Below are 21,894 nucleotides of genomic sequence, written 5' to 3'. Positions count from 1 at the left end.
GGTTTAAATCCAGGAAATTTTTACAAATCCTGGGCAAATAAATGCTATATTAGTTCATGGCAGAATTACTAAGAAAGCTGTGCAAGGTCTAGCGAGGGACTGGGGTCCTCCCCAAAGGCTTTAACGTGGTGGTCCCTGGGAATCTCCCAAGAAAAGTAAAGGCGTGGGGAGAAGCGCCATGAACTTTGACCCGAGAGCAGCACAAACAAGACTGACCGCACCCCAGGCGGGCCCGTGGGTTACTAAAGTTGCAAGGTCTTCCGCGTCTGAGGAGACCCCGCCCTGCCCTGTCCCGCCCACCGACAACTCCGCCAATCCTCGGGCTCCATCGACCTCTCGGCTTCCCAGGCTCTATCAATCAAATACCTATATACGGCCCCGGCCCTGTGCCCCGCGATCAGGGAAGGTCAGTAGATTGCCTATTGTAGCCCACTGGGGGCGTGGTCCGGGGGTAGGGGGCGGGCGGACTAAGACGGTGGGGCGGGGCGTGCTCGGCGCAGTCGGGTGCGATTGGCCACCCCTGGCAGGAGCCGCACCTCGGACAGCAGCAGCGGCGGCCGCGGGAGGGTCCGTGTGGCGCCGGGCGGCGGGGTCCTGCGTGTAGAGTGGGGCGCAACGCGGAGATCGCGAGCAGAGGCTCTGCACAGCCTGATCCGGCACTCGGCGACCGGACCCAAGGATCCGCCGAGGAACAAGCCACAGGAGAGCGACTCAGGAACAAGTGTGGGAGAGGAAGCGGCGGCGGCGGCGCCGGGCCCGGGGGTGGTGACAGCAGGTCTGAGGTGAGAGCACCGGGGCGCCGGGCGGTGACAGTGGGAGCCGAGGCGGCGGGACCCCAGGCGGAGTGAGGGCGCGGGGGACCCGAGTGAGGGGAGTTCGGGAGCGGGCTCGACAGTGCAGACTGTGGAGAGGAGACCCCGGGAGGGACCGGGACTGCGAGTGAGGAGAGAGGACTCCGAGAGGTACCGAGGCAGTGGCTCTGAGTGGAGAGGACTCCGAGAGGATCCAAGACTGAAAGTCTGAGGGGAGAGGTCCCCAAGAGGGGCCGGAACAGTGCGCGTGAGAGGAGGGGACCCGGAGAGGGGCTGGGGTAGCGGGGTGAGGCACTAGGATAGGGGAATGAGGGGAGGGGTCCCCCGAGGGACCAGGTCCCGGAAAGGGTCCGGGACAACCGGGAGAGGGGAAGGGTCCTCGAGAGGAGCCGGCACTGAGAGTCTGAGAGATGGGGACCCCGAGAGGGGCTGGGACAGCACTCGGGGAGAGGAGACCCTGAGTTGAGGGGAGGGGACCCAGAGAGGAGCCGGGACAGAGTGAAGAGAGGGGACCGATCAGGGGATGTGAAGACAGGGGACCCCCCCAAGAAGGCTTAGAACAGAGTGTGAGAAGACCCCAGGAAAGGCCAGGACAGCGGGAGAAGAGGAGGGGTCCCGGAGAGGGGCCGGGCTGGGACAGCGGAGCTGAGAGCAGGACACCCCGAGAGAGGCAGGGACAGCGGGTGTGAGCAGGGAGACCCCGAGAGGGGCCAGGACGGCGGGGTAAGAGGAGGGGACCCCCAGAGGGCACGGGACAGCGCATGCGAGCGTGGGACCCCGAGAGGGGCTTTGAGCGTCGGTTGCAGGCGCGGACCCCGAGGGAGGAGCGGTGAGCCAGGGCTGTGGGTCGGGTCCCCAGTCAGCACAGCGGGGGCCCGGCGTGAGCAGCGAGGGAGCGGGCGGGGGGTCGCGCTCGCTAAGTTGCGGGAGCCCCCCAGGAACGGCCGCGGCGGGGAGCCTGGGTCGCGGTCGCGGCGTCGAGCGAGTAGGAGCCGGCGGCAGCGCAGACGAGTGGAGCGGGGAGGTGCTCCCAGGGTCTGGCATCAGCGACCTCCCTGAGGGTGAAGAGTGAGCCCCCTGGACTCCGGGGGGACTCTGGAGCCAGATTATGTAAGGGAAACATCTGCGAAGTGGAATGCACGGGCTGGAGGAGCTGGAGGGGCTGGTGGGGCTGGCCGCAGGACAAAGATCTTGGAATGATCAAGAGACCTGCGCCGCCTTACCTCTTCTCACTGACCCGCTGGCTTCGCATTCGTTCCTTAGAGTTTGATGTGATGCCTTGAAAGCGAGGGGCTTCCTGATCTTAATGAAAAGGTCAGGTGAAAAGTTGGAAGGGGCTTCTTCAAACCTCCCCCACTTCCCCCACCGCAAGAAGTTGAAAGGGACAGGGATCCTTTTGGAGACCCGTGTTTTAGATGAATGAGAATGTTTCTTTGATAGACCACTGTGTTTTCCTGGACTACTGGTTTTTCATTTTAGCTCAAGGAGCTAAGAAACTTTTTCAGATTTGGCAGCATATCAGTATCAATGTTTATTTACAATGCAGATTTAAAGGAACTATACTAGTTTTGGAATCCGGACTGTTTAGCTTTGATCTGTTGGAGATAGTTGGAAGGTCAAACTAAATTTTCAAAAGAGGTTTTGGAGTCACATAACTAAGGGTTCTTTCCAATTAGATTTCTTATCCTAAAAGCTGCCAGGATTGAGCTTTAGGCCTAATTCCAGGACAAGCTAAGGAGAGAGATAAACCTATTTAAACCAGACACCGTGTGTTCTGGTGGGAGGCAAGTGTGTGTCTATTAAAAGGCTGAAACAAATAGTGGAAAGCAATAGGGGGTGGGAGGTGAGGGACAGCCTCCTACTCTGAGGGATGTGAAAATTAAACTAATGATCAGGCTAGTCGTTCACAGTACTTAGGATATGTTAATACTGCCCTACCTACTTTTCAAACTCAAATGCACATGCTTTGTTATGGTTGTACCCAGCAGTTTTGTATTTGAATTTTTAAAACCTCCTTTTCAATGTTTATAGGTTGTATCTCCTCACCTCTTCTCTTGGACTGGGTTCTTTTTTATAGAAGCAGACATGGAAAATGATGGTTTCAGGAAAATAGTGAGGAATGTAATTATTATATAATGTCGGTTATTTAGATATTGCCTTTGTTTCAGGTTTAGAATATGTTTTATTAGAAGTCTTTTGCCAGTGTTCCATATGGGCAGTTTCAACTAAGAGGAATAAAGGAATGTTGTATTATTTTCTGAAGATATAATGTAGATGCCTTACATATAACTACTATGTAAATCCAAGATAAAAATTACTGAAGTTATTTTTATCAGGGTGATAATAAGTAGAGGAGATGAAGTGTTTAGGGATTTTATTTGACATTATCTGATACAGAGCAGTTCTTATATGGCTTCAGAGATTGTGGAGCTTGATGTGGTTATGAAAATTCCACTAACGTGGCGGGGCACAGTGGCTGACACCTGTGATTACAAATCCCAGCACTTTGGGAGGACGAGGCAGGTGGATCACAAGGTAAGGAGATGGAGACCATCTTGGCCAACATGGTGAAACCCCATCTCTACTAAAATACAAAAAATTAGACGGCCATGGTGGTGTGTGCCTGTAGTCCCAGCTACTTGGGAGGCTGAGGCAGAGGAATCTCTTGAACCCAGGAGTCAGAGCTTGCAGTGACCCAAGATCGCGCCACTACACTCCAGCCTGGCGACAGAGCAAGACTCCGTCTCGAAAAGAAAAATAGAAAATTCCACTAACGAGAAGTCCTCTCCTGAGTTACAGAAATTATACAGATGAGAGGAAGAGCAACAGCAAATACAGATTTAAAATATGAGACACTATATTTAAGATGTATTGAGTGTAATTTTTTTACATTAAATTTATTTTTCCAGAATGCTAGGTTGAATTCAAGTAAAAATAAGGTCAATTAACTCAAAAGGGTATTTAGAACAGGCATATATTCATTTTGCAATGCATACAATGTATGAAATGGTCTGCGGAAGGATTGAGAATCTTAACACCGATAATTCTACAAAGTAATGGAAATATTTGAGCAGATGCGCTGTCACCATATTTCTTAGCTCATTTCTGACTGGTACAAATGGTCATTTCTTAAGACAAAACATTAAATTTATTTCCTTGCAAGAAAAGAAAGTACTCTGATATTCCCCTAAGTGATGACTAAAGCAGTCATTTCAACCACATGACGTTATGGTATTGATCCAGAGACGTTAAAGAGAGATTCTTTGCAGTAGAAGTTTTAGTGATAGTAAAGGCCTGTAATAACTACATTCCCTGGGGGGTTATGAGAGTAGGGATTCTGTGAAAATTGTTTCATTTGTTTCAAAAAACTAAAACTATACTACGAGAAGCTATAAATATATGAAATCATTATACCTTTACTTGCTTATTTATTGATTTATTTGAGACAGGGTGTAGCTCTCTGTCACCCAGGTTGGAGTGCAGTGACAGGATGTCCTCTCACTGCAGCCTCTGCCTCCCAAGATCAAGCGATCCTCTTACCTCAGCCTCCTGAGTAGCTGGGACCACAGGCAAATACCATCACACCTGGCTTTTTTTTTCTTCTTCTTTTTTTTTTTTTTTTTTTTTGTATTTTTAGTAGAGATGGGGTTTCACAACATTGCCCAGGATGGTCTCAAACTCCTGAGTTCAAGTGATCCACCCACCTCCACCTCCCAAAATGCTGGGATTACAGGCATAAGCCCACTATGCCCAGCCCCTTTGTTCATTTAAACTTTTTATTTTCTTCTTTTTCATTTTATTTTATCTTATTTATTTATTTATTTATTTATTTTTTGAGACGGAGTCTCGCTCTGTCACCCAGGCTGGAGTGCAGGGGCACGATTTCGGCTCACTGCAACCTCCGCCTCCCAGATTCAAGCGATTCTCCTGCCTCAGCCTCCCAAGTAGCTGGGATTACAGGTGCCTGCCACCACGCCCGGCTAATGTTTGTATATTTAGTAGAGACGGGTTTTCACCATGCTGGCCAGGCTGGTCTAGAACTCCTGACCTCAAATGATCCACCCACCTCGGCTTCCCAAAGTGCTGGGATTACAGGCGTGAGCCACCGCGCCCAGCCATGTTATTTTTTTAATAGAAAATAGGCCAGGCGCGGTGGCTCACGCCTGTAATCCCACCACTTTGGGAGGCCAAGGCGGATGAATCACCTGAAGTCGGATGAATCACCTGAAGTCAGGAATTGGAGACTAGCCTAACCAACATGGTGAAAACCCGTCTCTACTAAACATACAAATATTAGCTGGGCGTGGTGGCGCGCCTGTAATCCTAGCTACTCCGGAGACTGAGGCAGGAGCATCGCTTGAATCCGGGGGGCGGAGCTTGCAGTGAGCTGAAATAGCGCCTTCGCACTCCAGCCTGGGCGACAGAGCTAGACTCCGTCTCAAAATATAATAATAAAAGGCAACGTGGAACCTTACAGTTCCATATGAAGGCTTACGGCAACCACACATTGCAAGTTCTTTTTAATTCTCGAACTGTTTTCAGTCTTTGTTAAGCAGGATGCAAATACTCCCCAGTATATACAGTAACACATTTTACACTTTCTGTACTACTGCAGTCATATACAGGCAAACTATTGTAATCTTAGAGACTGCCTTGATATCAAATTTGGTGTAATGTTTAAGCCAACCTGAATAAACATTCTCATTGCCTGCCAGTATTCACATTTGTTGATATCAGTAGCATAGGGGAATAGATGAAAACTGTTGGTACTTTTTTAAAAAATAGATTCTTAGTTAAATGCCTCTTTTTTAAAAATAATTTTTTCCCTAGTTTTCATTTCTTCCCTCGCTGCGCCCCACCCCCCACCCCCCAAAAAAAAAGACAGAAGGGAGAGAGGGAGGGAGGATTTTGTGACTCTCCGAAAAAAGACTTTTCAGTAATGGATAGTTTTTGAATTCGTACTTTTAAGTTGTGGGATATTATAAGATTGCATATCAGCATAGGGAATTTAATTTGTGACAGTTTAGCTTTATCACCCATTTAATTGGTTGCTTTATTATTTGTAAGCTGTATTAAAAGTTTTTTTTTTTACTGTTTCTTAGGCTCAGCTAAGTAAAAGAAACATAAGTGATATTATCTATACACCTCTAATTATACATTAGTTATGTTGAATTTATGGGCCAAATGTGATCTCCCTCATTTCCAAGGTATAAGCACCAAATTAAAGAAAATAAAATATTTCAAATTTGTGTAATAACTGATAGAATTTAATTGATCAATTTTGTTCCAGACATATGTTGTTAAAGTTACCTGCTTTATAAATCAACTTAATATTTTTTTTTTTCCTGTCTGACTTGAGCTTTGTTAGGGATATTGAAGTATATTCAAAATCTTTCTAAGTTATTTCTACTTTTCTAGTTAAAGGGCTAATTCCCTGGCAAACAGAATGACTTAGGGGCCAATTTCTTTATTTGTTATCGGAAATTAGTCTCCTAACCATTTGTCAGCTGTCTCACAAATAAACATTTTTAATCCCTAGAGTGTGTGAGAAAAGGAAGATGGCCTGGAATAAACATTTTTTTTGTTTTGTTTTCGAGACAGCCTCACTCTGTCGCCCAGACTAGAGTTCAGTGGCGCCATTTCGGCTTACTGCAACCTCCACCTCTCTCATAGCTGGGATTACAGGCACCCACCACCTCACCCAGATAATTTTGGTAATTTTAGTAGAGATGGGGGTTTCACCGTGTTGGTCAGGCTGGTCTCAAACTGCTGGCCTCAAGTGATCCGCCCACCTCCGCCTCCCAGAGTGCTGGGACTACCAACGTGAGCCACCTTACCTGGCCTGGAGTAAACATTTTATACTTAGAAAAACCTAGTTCCATTAAACAAAGAAGTGTGGTCCACGTGACTTTAACTCCTAGCAATAGGAATTTACATGCTGGAGTCTAGTGTTCTGGGCCCTTTCACTTCACCTCTGGCCTCAGTGAAATGATGGGTGGTGAAATCAACCTCACATTGTATACTTTATATTAATATTGTAGTCAGTTATCAAAGTACTCATTGAACGGATCAATTTTACTTTCTTCCACTATTTTTGAGTGTCAATAAGAGAACCTTTTATTTCCAGTCAAACAGGGACACTGTGCAGTACATATTTAATTTTATGTGTTTCACTTTCTAATATTGGCTTATGTCCATGGCAATCAAGGCTATGACAATTCAAATATGTTTTATTTACCCATTACAATAGATGGCACTAATCAAGACAGGATGCTTTCTTAAATACACTAATAACTTAATTAGTCTTGGCAGTAGACACACTAAACAGAATCATAGTTCATGGCCAATTTTCTCTATTTTTTATTTTTTATTTATTTATTTTTTGAGATCGAGTCTCACTCTTTTGCCCAGGCGGGAGTGCAGTGGTATGATCGTGGCTCACTGTAACCTCCACCTCGTGGGTTCAAGCATTTCTCCTGCCTCAGCCTCCAGAGTAACTGGGATTACAGGCGCCAACCACCACGCCCGGCTAATTTTTGTATTTTTAGTAGAGACAGGGTTTCGCCGTGTTGGCTAGGCTGGTCTGGAACTCCTGACCTCAGGTGATCACCCGCCTCAGCCTCCCAAAGTGCTAGGATTACAGGTGTGAGCCACTGTGCCCAGCCCATGGCCAATTTTCTATTCTGTTCTGAACATTAGCTTTTAGTTTCAGGGTGTGTATGTGTAAATACACAAATACTTTCAAAACCGTATACATACAGTTTTTAAATGACCTAGGTCAAGATTTAATAGCAGAGATTTAAAATTATAGTAACATGCCTCCATCGTCTCTTGGCAAAATTATCTTCTGTTGTTTTATACCAGTTTCCTGGGTGTTATTTACTAGCTTGTGAGGACAGAGATGTGTTTTATTCATCTTTGCATCCCCCATGCTAAGTATAGTACGAAGCACAGAGTATGAAGGATGCTCAGTCAATGGGAATTGCGTGAATTAATGAATGATCAGCAAACTAGTAGGTTATAATTATGTCCACACTTTGTTTCTTATCCTCATTGAGTGCTTTTTAAAATACATATATCTAAAAGGTATTAAAGAGACAACGGGCACACCTGTAATCCCAGCACTTTGGGAGGCTAATGCAGGAGGATTGCTTGAGCCCAAGAGTTCAAGACCAGCCTGGGCAACACAGTGGAAATCCTCTCCCAACCCCCAACCCCCCACTCTGTCTCTACAAAAAGTACAAAAATTAGCTGGGCATGGTATTGCACGCCTCTAATCTCAGCTCCTCAGGAGGCTGAGGTGGGAGGATCACTTGAACCCGGGAGATGGAGGTTGCATGAGCCATGATCACCCCACTGCATTCCAGCCTGGGTGATAGAGCAAGACCCTGTCTTAAAATAAAAAATATAAAAAGAGAGAGAGAGAGTGATTCCTTTGGAACGTAAGAGTAAATGTCAGCATTATTCATCTGCTACATAAAAAAGAGCAAGAGACAGTGGAAGGAGAGAGGGCCTTAGTCTGGGAAAGATCTAGGCCGCTAAAGATTTTGGCTCCATTACTATGTCTGCTGCCTGACCCTGGGCAATTACTTAAGTCTTCATTAAAGCTCTCAGTTCTCTCAACTGTAAAATAAGAGTCCATACCTCCCGGGATCTGTAAAAGGAATAAATGAAGTGATTTTTTTCAAGTGCCAAGCACAGTGACACATAGGAAGTGCTTAATGATAGCTATTTATTGTGTTTTTGAAATAGAGTCTTGCTGTGTCATCCAGGCTGGAGTGCAGTGGTGTGATCTTGGCTCACTGTAATATCCGCCTCCCAGGTTCAAGCAGTTCTCCTGCCTCAGCCTCTGGAGTAGCTGCGATTACAGGCACCCACCACCACGCCTGGCTAATTTTTGTATTTTTAGTAGGAGAGTTTCACCATGTTGGCCAGGCTGGTCTGAAACTCCTGGGCTCAAGCGATCCTCCTGCCTTGGCCTCCCAAAGTGCCGGGATTATAGGCATGAGCCACTGTGCCTGGCCTCTTTATTATTTTAATCACTTGAAACAATTTCATATTGTGTGTGTGTGTGTTCTACTCCTACTATCTAATCATTTGCTGAATCTCATAGCTGGCTCCTTTTTTCCAGAAAGAATAATTAATAGATTCATACATAAGGAAATTGAAACTCAGAAAGGATAAATGACTTCCAGAGGTCACAGAGACCTTGGTCAACCAGACCACTGTGACCCAGATCTGGTTTTTCAACTCAGAACATTTTCCACTTTATACCTCTCAGTGGTCCAAGGATCTTATGAGGGCCTTAATAAGGCGCAAGGGAAGGACAGCCGTGACAATTTTCCAGTCTCCTTTTCATTTTCATTCTTCCTAAATACATTGTTAGTCTTATTCTCCCTAAAGTATGGCTCTGATTTTGACACTCACGTTTTCAAAACCTTTAGTAATTCCCCATGACCTACCAAACTCAGTACAGATTTATAAACTTGGTTTTTGTTTGTTTGTTTGTTTGTTTTTTGAGACAGAATTTTGCTCTTGTTGCCCAGGCTGGAGTGCAATGGCACGATCTCAGCTCACTGCAACCTCTGCCTCCCGGGTTCAAGTGATTCTCCTGCCTCAGCCTCCCGAGTAACTGGGATTACAGGCGTGCATCACCACACCCAGCTGATTTTGTATTTTTAGTAGAGACAGGGTTTCTCCACGTTGTTCAGGCTGGTCTCAAACTCCCGACCTCAGGTGATCTGCCCATCTTGGCCTCCCAAAGTGTTGAGATTACAGGCGTGAGCCACCGCACCCAGCCTATAAACCTGTTTTTAGGCTCCTATCAGCCTGTTTCTGTCTGTCTGTCTGTCTGTCTGTCTCTCTCTCTCTCTCTCACACACACACACACACACACACACACACACACACAGTGCCTTGACCAGACTGGTCTTACTAGCCAAGTGCTTATTGATGTGCCCCATTCAGGATTTTGTTCCATTTCTTTTGCCTAGTATGCCTTCTGTTCCTCATTTTCCAGAACCACCTCTAATGCCATCTTTCATGAATCCTTCTCTGATTATCCTCCTTGCTACTCTCTCCTTTGAATTCCCTAAGTACTTGATTTGTACTTTTTCTTATTATATAATATTCTCTCTAATACTAAATTATAGGATTTGTACTTATCCTTCTTAGATGTCCATATTCTTAATTTTAAAAGGACAGTGTTTTATATATCTAACGTAGTGTCTTGCAACTAGTATCTTGTCAAATTGTATAAAATTTAAATACTTTAGGTTCAAAATAATATTTAAATATAATTATACATACAATTCTGTGTTCTATTATAAGATATAATTATTGCTGCCAGTGGAGATAATGTGGATTCCTAGAGAAGAATTCACTTGTGATCCTGACAGTTGGTGAATTTGATGCCATTGGTAACAAGCATATGGAAACTTGTATGTTTGTTTTTAACATTGATAATATTCTCTAAAGTGGCCTTTGACTCAGTGTTTCGTATTTGTTATTTTATTTCCTTAAGTGGTATTTTTATCAGATTGGTATTTGGAAGTTTGTTTTCCTGTCTCTTTCTTTCTTTTTTTCTTTGATACGGAGTCTTTCTCTGTTGCCCAGGCTGGAGTGCAGTGGCACAATTCGGCTCACTGCCACCTCTGCCTCCCGGGTTCAAGCAATTCTCCTGCCTCAGCTTCCCAAGTAGCTGGGATAACAGGCACATGCCACTACACCCAGCTAGTGTTTTGTATTTTTAGTAGAGATGGGGTTTTGCCATGTTGGGCAGGCTGGTCTCGAACTCCTAACCTCAGGTGATCCATCCACCTTGGCATTCCAAAGTGTTGGGATTACAGGCGTGAGCCGCCGGGCACCTGGCCTGTTTTCCTTTCCCTAGCTATTAGCAACAATTGAAATAAGATTGTCATTTTCAACAGAAGGTAGATGTTCACTTGAGTCAGAGGTAGAGCCTGGGAGAGGGAGGCTTAGCACTCTGGTCTTCCAAAGCATTTTTTCTTACTGTGTGATCTAGGCAATTTGCAACTATGAACAAATAAACTTATTGTTCCATCTTTCCTACCGTATCCTTCTCCATAGCACTTACCACCTTCTCACGTGCCAGATATTTTGCTTGTTTGTCTTATATTCCTACGTGCAAACTTGTCCAACCCGTAGCCCGCAGGCTGCATGCACCCCAGGGTGGCTTTCAATGGGGCACAACACAAATTTGTAAACTTTCTTAAAACATTATGAGATTTATGTGAGATTTATGCACAGATTTTTTTTTTTTAAGCCCATCAGCTATTGTTAGTGTTGGTGTATTTTATGTGTGGCCCAAGACAATTCTTCATCTTCCAATGTGGCCCAGGGAAGCCAAAAGATTGGACACCCCTAAATTTTAGGGTCTATGAAAGCGAGGATTTTTGTTTTATTAATTGCTATATCTCCAACTCATAGAACAGTGCCTAGCAGTTAGTAGTTGCACAATAAATATTTCTTGACTGACTAAATAGAGAAATTTGGCTTTGAGAGTTCCTCCGATTCGTTGGCTGAAAAGGTTTCGTTATTTTAAAAATAAGGAAGTCTCCAGACTGCTTTCCACAGTAGCTGTCCTAATTTACATTCACACCATCAGTGTATAAGCATGCCCTTTTGGCTGAAGCCTCACCAGCATGTTTTTTATTATTATTATTATTATTATTATTATTTATTAATAGTTTGAAAAACTACTTTTTGGTGACTATGCTCACTACCTGGGTGATGGGATCCATACCCCAAACCTCAGCATCATGCAATATTCCCATGTAACAAACCTGTACATGTACCCCCTGTATCTAAATAAAAGTTGAAATTAAAAAAAATAATAAGGAAATAAAATCCTAGCCAGGTGCAGTGGCTCACACCTGTAATCCCACCACTTTGGGAGGCTGAGGCAGGTGGATCACTTGAGGTCAGGAGTTCAAGACCAGCCTGGCCAACATGGTAAAACTCCCGTCTCTACTAAAAATACAAAAATTAGCTAGATGTGGTGGTGCACGCCTGTAATCCCAGCTACTTAGAGGCTGAGGCATGAGAATCACTTGAACCCGGGAGGCAGAGGTTACAGTGATCCAAGATGGTGTCACTGCACTCCAGCCTGGGTGAAAGAGTGAGACTCCGTCTCAAAAAAAAAATAAAAAAAATAATAATAATTAAAAAAGAATTCTAAGGAAGTAAATGATAGTTTGGAAGAGTAGTATTCATCTGCAAACTCTGCTCTCGGGGTTTTACATTTTTCTTGGAGCAGCCTTGAATTTACTATATTTTTATTTCATTGAATACAAACTCAAGCCATTCCTACCACCACACCATACATCCAAGATGACTGTATCTCATTCTGGCTAAAACCTAAGAAAACTGTTCACTGTAATGAAGTCTAGTGGAAGCTTGATGACATGGCTTTTAGGCATTAAAGTCTAATAAGATCAAAATAATAATAAAATTCAGTACAGGGGCATTATCCCTTGATAAAAAAAACTTCACTTGTTTTGCTTAGATGCTGATATTGACCCTGAAAATTGGTGAAATCAAGCTTCTGATGTTAATTTAGGGTTGTTATCAGTTTTCTGCATGTACATGTAATTGGGTTTGAAATGTGTTTTAAGCCTGAATTAAAAGAACTTAGTCACTGATGACTCATAGTGAGAAGTTTTTCCTTTTCCCTGCTGCAATATATGCTTTTACCTCCAACATGCCCTTTTAAAAACAATTAAAACATAAAGAATGCTACTTTTGTGTGACAGTTTCTGGAAAAGTTCTGTTCAGGTTTAAAGTGGTGACCACTTATTACAATGCTTGTTAGTAACTACGCTAACTACAATTGAGTTTCCAAATTTCCATACAAATTTCTTAGTCTCTGCCTTTGTGGAAGTTTCCTCATTATATATGAAATCCTCAGAAGTTCACTAGATAGTATATGGATGACCACAGGGACTTTATTTTGTTCATTATTGTATTCCTACCTAGTGCCTAGAACAGTACCCTGCACATAGAAGCCAATTAGTAAATATTTGTTGAATAAAATCACATAATTTTTTTTTTGTGAGACAGAGTCTAGCTCTGTCACCCAGGCTGGAGTGCAGTCGTGCGATCCTGGCTCACTGCAGCCTCCACCTCCCGGGTTCAAGCGATTCTCCTACCTCAGCCTCCCGAGTACCTGGGATTACAGGCGCCTGCCACCATGCCCAGCCATTTTTGTATTTTTAGTAAAGATGGGGTTTCACCATGTTGGCCAGGCTGGTGTCAAACTCCTGACCTCAAGTGATCTGCCTGCCTCGGCCTCCCGAAGTGCTGGGATTACAGGCTTGAGCCACTGTGTCCAGCCCCATGCATTCTTAATAATCGTGCATCTTGGAAAAATAATGAAAGTATTGAAATCAATTTTCTCCAGCTTTTTTGAATTAGGTAATCATCAATTCACAATCAGTCTAGTTTGGGTGTCTCTCGGTATTAGCCCAAGGTAGTTCTGTTCGAATAGTTCCTAGCATTGCTTGTGCCAATCTTAACTCTCCTTTAGTGGATCTCTTACAAAAGGAGGGGTGAATTGCCGCCACCCATAGGCACTTGCACCTGTGGGAACCAATGGGCGTTGTAACAGGAAATACTTCAGCTTGCAATACTGATAGTAATGTGTGGCACCCAGGTCACGCTGTTTTTATCTGCAGTTCCTTTTTAGTATTGTACCAAGTTTCTTGACGATTTTTTAATACATAAGTTTAAAAGAGAATTAACTTTCAATTTGCAAATTAAAATGAGAATGGTTGCCTTTTCTTCATTATCAAGAAATGGTGAGTTGTCCTCCTGTAAGTAAATTGGTTCTTTTCTTTCTAATATTGTATTCCATGAAACCTTACTCTGGTATGCAGGGAGAGTGGAGGGTGCCTAAGTTGTAAAATAATTAAAACTTAAGCTGATATAATTATCAATAATAGTAACCAGTTCTGATATCTACTTGATACCATAACGGTGAGCATTGATAGACTTTCATAGATTTTTTACATAAGATTAGCTTGAGCAAGTTTTCCTCTTTTGTAGGTACGGGGGGGGAAATTCTGGAAAAATTTTTAGAGAGTTCTTTCTAAAATGTCTAAATGCGAAGCTGTATAAATTGCTGTTGACGTTAGCTGTCTGACCAGGAAGTACTCTCTTTAAGCCTCACTTATAAAACTAAGTGTCTGTAATAACTTCCTTTCTCGGGATGAAGGTGCTGATAGCCTGCGGTGTTCTTATAACTTAAGTTCAGTTTTTCCTGTGAGGAAGAGGCAGTTTTTTAAATGAAGCCCTCTCTGGGGAAATCGTATTGATTGTTGTAGCTAAATACAGAATTTTTAAAGTCTTAATATGTTGAACTGGAAATATAGGACATGCATTTGAGATCTACTGTGAGTAAGTGTCATTGGTATTTTATTTTACATTTAATGTTTTATTATAACTATGGTTTGTGTCTAAACACTGTTAAAAAATGAGTAAACTCTGTTGAAGTTCATGTGAAATATTTATGGCCTTAGCTCAAAATCCAGCTGAGAGTAATCAACCTCAAAAGTCATTGGATTCATGTGCTCTATTTAATTTGTAGCTTGATATTTTACAAATAAAAGTGGTAATTTTTTCAGAAAAGATTTAATTTTTTTCTTCTGATTAAGCAAGGTAAATGCTGAGCATCAAATAAAATAGCAAAATTTTGTCGGAAGAGTCTTTTAAACAAAAAACTTGAAATATGTTAAAGGTCATCTTAAATGGATGCAGTTTATGCTAATGGATGATATTATTACTTTAAAACAATATTTCACAATCAAGCTACTCAAAGTGGCAAACTATTCATCCTAGAGATCTTTAAAAGTAACAAGCCTGCCTCCTGTTTTTCTTCATTCACAGAAAGGGAAAATAGTATAGAAAGCAGAGCAGTTTCTTGAATGTAATACCAAATTTAGAGACAGAAAAGTCAGAGGGTTTGGTCACATTTATTTTGTTTTGTAACTTTTAAAATCAATTTAATACATAGGGTTAGCTACTTATTAAAGTATAAAAATAAAACATGTTGGCCATTAGATTATTAACAATTTATATGACTACTATAGTCCCATAAAATGAATTTAGTTAAAGTAGGAAAACAGATACTTTTTTTTTGACATGTCATCATTTGTATGTTAAAAAGTTAATGCAAAATATGTTATAAATCAGGAAAGCTACCTTAATAATTTCTTTACCAACTTCACTAGTCTCTTGGAATGAGGTTTAAATGAAATGCATAGGCTAACATGTGACTGTGATATCCAAACTCATAATACTGTGCAGGTTAAATGTGTAAATTAAGTCTTATAATTATACATAGGATGTTTTCATTTAAGAAGCATTGCAGTAGATATTACTAATGGGGGCGCTATTCTTTCTAATGTATGAGAAAGGAAATTTTAAGTATCAGATAATCTTTAAAATGTGATGTCATATAGCATGTGCTTTTTCCTTAAGATTTATGAATGTTTAAAACTTAAAAGTACAAATTATGTAAATTTCAGCTTTCATAGAGAGGCCTTTTATGATTGTCTGAATGTTATATTAGCAGTCCAGAAATATCCCAGTCATAGCCTGGATGGGGGTGAAGCAGAGGAAGTGGGTGGTGCTTCATGATGACAGATTATTGCAGATTATATGGCTGCCTGCCAAAATGACACTCGTTGAAGGAAAAAGTAGAAGTTACAGACTGCATCCTATTAATTTGTACATGTTTATTTAACCACTTATAACAGTTTGCTTGTTTTATACACAGATGACAAGTTTTAAACTCCTGAATTACTTAAAATGTGCTTAACCTTCTATAGTTTATCGTGGCCATATTCCTCATATCTGATCTGCAGAGATCACACTGACCCTTTTGTGGAAAGCCACGTGTTAGCAGAAAAAAAGACGGAAGAAGGATGACAGAATTTAAAACTACAACTGCTTTATTTTCTAGTTAAAAATAGTTCTGAGTTAAAATGTAAGGATGTCCCATCACATGTGGACAATTTATATAAAATATAGCATACTAATACAAATAATCATGTCTTATGAAAAAGTTGATAGTTCTCGATTGTTCTGGTTTAGCTTGAAATTGAGATTCTTACTGTTGCAACATAAAAGGAAGCTTTGTGAAGGAAATATGACATCTCTGCCCAGATGCATAAGGAGGGAATTACAGTGGGGAGTTATTTTTAGAAGTATCTTATGAATACATTTCATGTACTAAGAACATTTTTTAAAGGTTAGTTTCACTGGTAGGAGTTACACAAGTTGCTCGGGTCACTGGATATTCTATTAAGAAATCATTTTTATGTCACCAACCTAGTTAGTCTTAAACTGGCTGATCTAAGTAGTAGCTTGCTTATTTATTTATTTTATTTGAGACAGTCTCACTCTGTCACCCAGGTTGGAGTGCAGCAGTACAGTCATAGCTCACTGCAGCCTTGAACTCCTGAGCTCAAGTAATCCTCCTGCCTCAACCTCCCCAGCAACCGAGACTACATGCATGTGCCACCATGCCTGGCTAATTTTTTAAAGTTTCTTTTTTTTTGTAAAGAGGGAGTCTTGCTGTGTTGCCTAGGCTGGTCTCAAAATCCTGGCCTCAAGAGATCCTCCTGCCTCTGCCTCCCAAAGCTCTGGGATTACAGGTGTGAGCCACTGCACATGGCCATAGCATTTTTTTAAATGTGATCAAATTGAGGCCAGGCGTGGTTGCTGACGCCTGTAATCCCAGCACTTTGGGAGGCCGAGATGGGCATATCACTTGAGACCAGGAGTTTGAGACCACCCTGGCCAACATGGTGAAGCCCCGTCTCTACTGAAAATACAAAAATTAGCTGGGTGTGGTGGTGTAAGTCTGTAATCCCAGTTACTCAGAAGGCTGAGGCATGAGAATCACTTGAACCTGGGAGATGGAGGTTGCAGTGAGCCGAGATCGAGCCACGGTACTCCAGCCTGGGCGACACAGTGGGACTCCATCTCAAAAAAAAAAAAAAAAAAGTGACCACATTGAGAAGATATTGAGATCCTGTCAATACCATCAAATAGTAATGCAAGTTATCCTACTAAAAGAGGGGAGGGGACAGTTAAATTCCCAGTGCATAGTAGTGTCCCATTCTCCTTCAGGCATAGAATGCCATGTTTTCAGTTCAAGGAAAGGTTGGAAGTGAGTCAAGGAATCTATCATTTGTATCTCACAGTTCTTAGAATTGATGCCCTTCTCTAATCCTTTTACACGATCAGCAGCATGTCCAGGTTTCTTATATTTCTTACTTTCGGTTTCTGTCACATAGGTTTGGGATTGGCAGGGTAGTTTAATGTTTAATAAGAGTGTGGCAGATAAACATGTCTGCCACCTACTAGCTTTGTGACTTTGCACAAATCCCTTAACCTCCCCGAAACCTCAGTTTCTTCTTCTGTAAAATGGATATAATTATAGTACCTACCTCACAGGATTGTTGTGAGGATTAAATGAAATAATGTATGAAAAGCATAATTTTGGCCACACACTGTAAAGGAGGAGCTCAGTGTGCAAGAATAGTTATGCTTATTTTTGCCATTTTTGGATATTTCAGTTCTCATTCATAACTTCACCAGAAAATGATCATGGAAAGAGATATAACAACACATGGCATTATGTATAGATAATAAAATCAACATTATAATAATAGAAGTATTTAGAAAGTACCAGAAGAAGGAGGCAGGGATTGACTGTAGATTTAATAATTATTCATCAAAATCATTATATACTCTGACAAATTTCACTTTAGTGACATTTTTCATTTTGTTTCAAGTGAGATAATTTCCTACCAATTTGATGGAACAACTCAGGAAACAACATGGAGAAGTGTTGATTTCTTAAAATGTTATTTTCTCAGTAGAGTGTGTTTGTTTTCTTCTGAGTGCACCCCTCAGATAAAGTTAGGACTATGTCTTAAGATTTTAGATCAGCTAAAAAAAATTTTTTTGTTTTGGTGACAATAGAACATGGATATTTACATGTATATTTGAATGCAATAGTCCCCTCTTATCCTCAGTCTTGCTTTCTGTAGTTTTAATTACTCATGGTGAACTGTGGTCTGAAAATACTAAAGTGGAAAATTGCAGAAATAAACTATTCATGAGTTTTATTTTATTTTTATTTATTTATTTTGAGACAGAGTCTCACTTTGCCACCTACGCTGGAGTGCAGTGGTGCGATCGTAGCTCACTGCAGCCTCAGACTCAAACTCCTGGACTCAAGGGGCCCTCCTGCCGCAACCTTCCAGATAGCTAATTAAAAAAAAAAAAAATTGTAGAGACAGGGTGTATTAGTCTCTTTTCATGCTGCTAATAAAGACATATCTGAGGCTGGGTAATTTATACAGGAAAGAGGTTTAATGGACTTACAGTTCCATATGGCTGGGGAGGCCTCACAATCATGGCGGAAGGCAAGGAGGAGCAAGTCACGTCTTACATGGACAGCAGCAGGCAGAAAAGAGAGCTTGTACGGAGAAACTACCCCTGATAAAACCATCAGATCTCATGAAAACAGCACAGGAAAGACCCACCCCCATGATTCACTCACCTCCCACTGAGTTCCTCCTACAATGCTTGGGAATTGTGGGAGCCACAATTCAAGATGAGATTTGGGTAGGGACACAGCCAAACCATATCATGGGGTCTTGTTATGTTGCCCAGGCTGGCCTCAAGCGATCCTCTGACCTTGGCCTCCCAAAGTGCTGGGATTACAGGTGTGAGCCACTGTGCCTGGCCCCATTCATGAGTTTTAAATTGCTTACCCTTTTGAGTAGTGCGATGAAATCTCCTGCTGACCTACTCCTTCTAGCCAGGGAAATGAATTATCCCTTTGTCCAGCCTATCCACACTGTAGATGCTACCTGCCTGTTCGTCACTTAGTAGCTGGTTGTCTTGGTTATCAGATTGACTGTTGTGGTACCTCAGTGCTTCTGTTCAAGTAACCCTGATTTTACTTAATAATGGCCCCAAAGTGCAAGAGCATTGTGGTAATTTATAAATTAAGCTTCATTGTAGTTATGTATGTATAGGAAAGGAAATAGTATATATAGAGTTCTGTACTATCTATGGTTTCATAAATCCACTGGGTGTTCTAGAACATATTCCCCACACATAAGGGCAACTACTATATAAAGAATGTTTTCTCACCATCTGAGACTCTAGGGTTCATATCTTGTAATGGGTTAACTTTGTTGATGTATTGAAAATATTAAAACTAATTCTTACAGAAGCAGATTTTCATGGGGACATGTTAGCAAAACAGATGTGAAATTTAGGGGACACCTGCAGTAAATTCACTAAACCAAACAGGGAAACTCCTTATAGGATACTTGAAAAAAAAATGTTTAGCCGTTGTGAATATACTTCTAGTGTTTAAAATTTCAGGGTGTTAATCTGTGGTGTAACCCCTTTGTCTCCTAGCCAACTCCTGGATTATTCCATGTTTTTCCTTGTTTCTGAGAATTCCTAACATTATAGTCTCAAGGCTCATTACATTGCTGCTAAAATGCACTGTACCTCTGCACCTATCCTATTCAGACCCTTGTTGCCTCATTCCTGGACTACCACAGTGGCCTGCTTTCATTTCAGTCTCTTTTTTCCAACTCATCATGATGAATCTTTAAATGCTAATTCTAGCATGTCACTCCCTTTTCAGAGAGCTTCAGTGGTTCCCTGTTTTCCACTATGTTAAACCTAACTTCTGCTTGACTTTCAACACCCTTTCTAATTTGCCTGTACACTGTTTATCCAGCTTCATTTCCTATGATCTTGGGCCTATTCTTTCTGTTCTGTTGAAGTCAGTCTCTCAAACACACCAAACTCATTCAAGTCTGTGCCTTTTACTTCACCGAAAAAGCCCTTGCTTGGAGCTTCTCGCTGCCTACTCAGATTTTACCATTCCTTCAAGATCCTGTGTAAAGTGTACTTCCTGTTGGATGCTTTTCCTACTCCTACTATTTTCCTGCAAATTCTCAGGTGACTTTTAATTTGGCAAACCAATGAACAAAAATGTGTGTAGTGTCTTATATCACACACACTTGTACCTTCACTAATGTAAACATTTTGAATACAAACACTATCTTTTAGCTAAATCTTTCACAGTTCCTAGCATAATGCGAAGGAAACTGATTTTGAAGAGAAAGAACAAATAGTAAATGTATTTCATCATGCTTATCTAAAGTCAACTCAGGCCAGGCATGGTGGCTCCCTCCTGTAATCCCAGCACTTTGGGAGGTTGAGGTAGATGGATCACCTGAGGTAAGGAGTTCGAGACCAGCCTGGCCAACATGGTGAAACCTTTTTTCTACTAAAAATACAAAACTAGCTAGGCATAGTGGCGCACGCCTGTAATCCCAGCTACTTAGGAGGCTGAGGCAGGAGAATTGCTTGAACCCCAGTGGTGGAAGTTGCAGTGAGCTGAGATCGTGCCACAGCACTTCAGCCTGGGCAACAGAGCGAGACTCTGTCTCAAAAATTAAATAAAATAAAAATAAATCAAATCAAATCAGTAACCCTAGTAATATAGTAATGTTGAAGGTACCTGAATATTTTTCCTATTTGCGTCCAGTCTGTCACCTCATTTACAGAAAAATGTGAGACAAATGAAGACAGTTTTGTAATTGGTTACAGATTGATACGTTTGCTTTTCTTTTTGAGAAACTATATATGTGTGTGTATCTATACAGATACACATACACACATATATTTGTATATATGTTTTTTATTTTATTTTATTTTTTTGAGACAGTCTCGCTCTGTTACCCAGGCTAGAGTGCAGTGGCGCAATCTGCAGAGGCTCACTGCAACCTCTGCCTCTCGGGATCAAGTGATTCTCCCTGCCTCGGCCTCTTGAGTAGCTGGGATTACAGGCGCACGCCACCACTTTGTATTTTTAGTAGAGACGGGGTTTCACCATGTTGCTCAGGCTGGTCTCAAACACCTGACCTTGTGATCCACCTGCCTTGACCTCCCAAAGTGCTGGGATTAAAGTGATATAGCCAGCTGCCATTGGAGAGGTATAGTTTTGACATTAACAGCTTTCCATCTTTAACTATAGATTAAATGTAATCATTTAATTTTACACAACCAAGAAGCATTTTTACCCAATTCTTCAAGTAACCTAAGTACAATTAAGTGCCTACTGTGTTATAAGGTGAGGCTCTGTGAAGGTGTGCCCTGCAAAAACTATTAGGGAATTCTGTTAGGCATGATGAAGTATATATTCAGATGCTTAAAGATAGGAATACTTATTACTTCAATTGGGTGTTATAATCAGTCTCCTATCTTTTTAAATAATGTATACTTTGCTTTGTATTAATGCCAAGGAGCTTATAGGACACCTAAATGAAAACTTTTAAAATGTAAAATGTTTTATATATGTAAGAGTATGGATATTTGAAAATGTCTAGTTAATGCTTTGAGTTTGTTTTGATGCTTGGCTGTAGATGCAGCCAGTAACACCATACTCTCTGTCCATTTATTTACTCAATAAATATTTGCTGAGCATCTACTCGGGTCAGGCCTTGGACTAGTGCTGAATAGGACTATGTTTCTTCCTTAACTAATAAGGAAACAATTGAACTATTTAGGTACAGCAATGCTGCAGAGACCCATATGATACTAGAAAAACACAAAGGAAGGGCACTGAATCATCCCCTGTTCCAGTTACCTCAACAAGTATACAAACTACTTCTCTATTCCTAGTTATGCCTCAGATTTCCTTTTTTTTTTTTTTTTTTTAATTTCTTTTCTTGAGACAGAGTTTTACTCTGTCACCTAGACTGGAGTGTAATGGTGCGATCTCAGTTCACTGCAGCCTCCGCCTCCCGGGTTCAAGCGATTCTCGTGCCTCAGCCTCCCAAGTAGCTGGGATTACAGGCATGTGCCACCACGCCCGGTCAATTTTTGTATTTTTAGTAGAAACAGAGTTTCACCATGTTGACCAGGCTGATCTCGAACTCCTGACCTCAAGTGATCCACCCGCCTCGGCCTCCCAAAGTGCTGGGATTATAGGCGTGAACCACTGCACCCAGCC

The 21,894-nt window shown here is 41.8% G+C and overlaps 1 protein-coding gene across 6 annotated transcripts in view; it reads left to right on the top strand.

Moving 5' to 3' along the window:
• The first annotated feature begins 525 nt into the window (after positions 1-525).
• The window catches only part of TAOK3 (TAO kinase 3), a 232,875-nt gene continuing 211,506 nt past the window's right edge, over positions 526-21,894 (top strand). For 2 of the 6 annotated variants that reach the window (XM_005572369.4, XM_045366060.2), the window contains exon 1: positions 526-782. The gene's annotated coding sequence lies outside the window, so the exon portion shown is untranslated. Of the gene's footprint in view, positions 783-13,450; positions 13,646-14,030; positions 14,229-21,894 lie in introns of those variants that run through there. The other 4 variants (XM_005572368.5, XM_015431618.4, XM_045366059.3 and 1 more) reach the window with 4 other exon arrangements.

Source organism: Macaca fascicularis, chromosome 11 (assembly GCF_037993035.2).
Source record: "Macaca fascicularis isolate 582-1 chromosome 11, T2T-MFA8v1.1".
NCBI lineage: Eukaryota > Metazoa > Chordata > Mammalia > Primates > Cercopithecidae > Macaca > Macaca fascicularis.
This window is presented reverse-complemented; position numbering and strand designations above follow the sequence as displayed.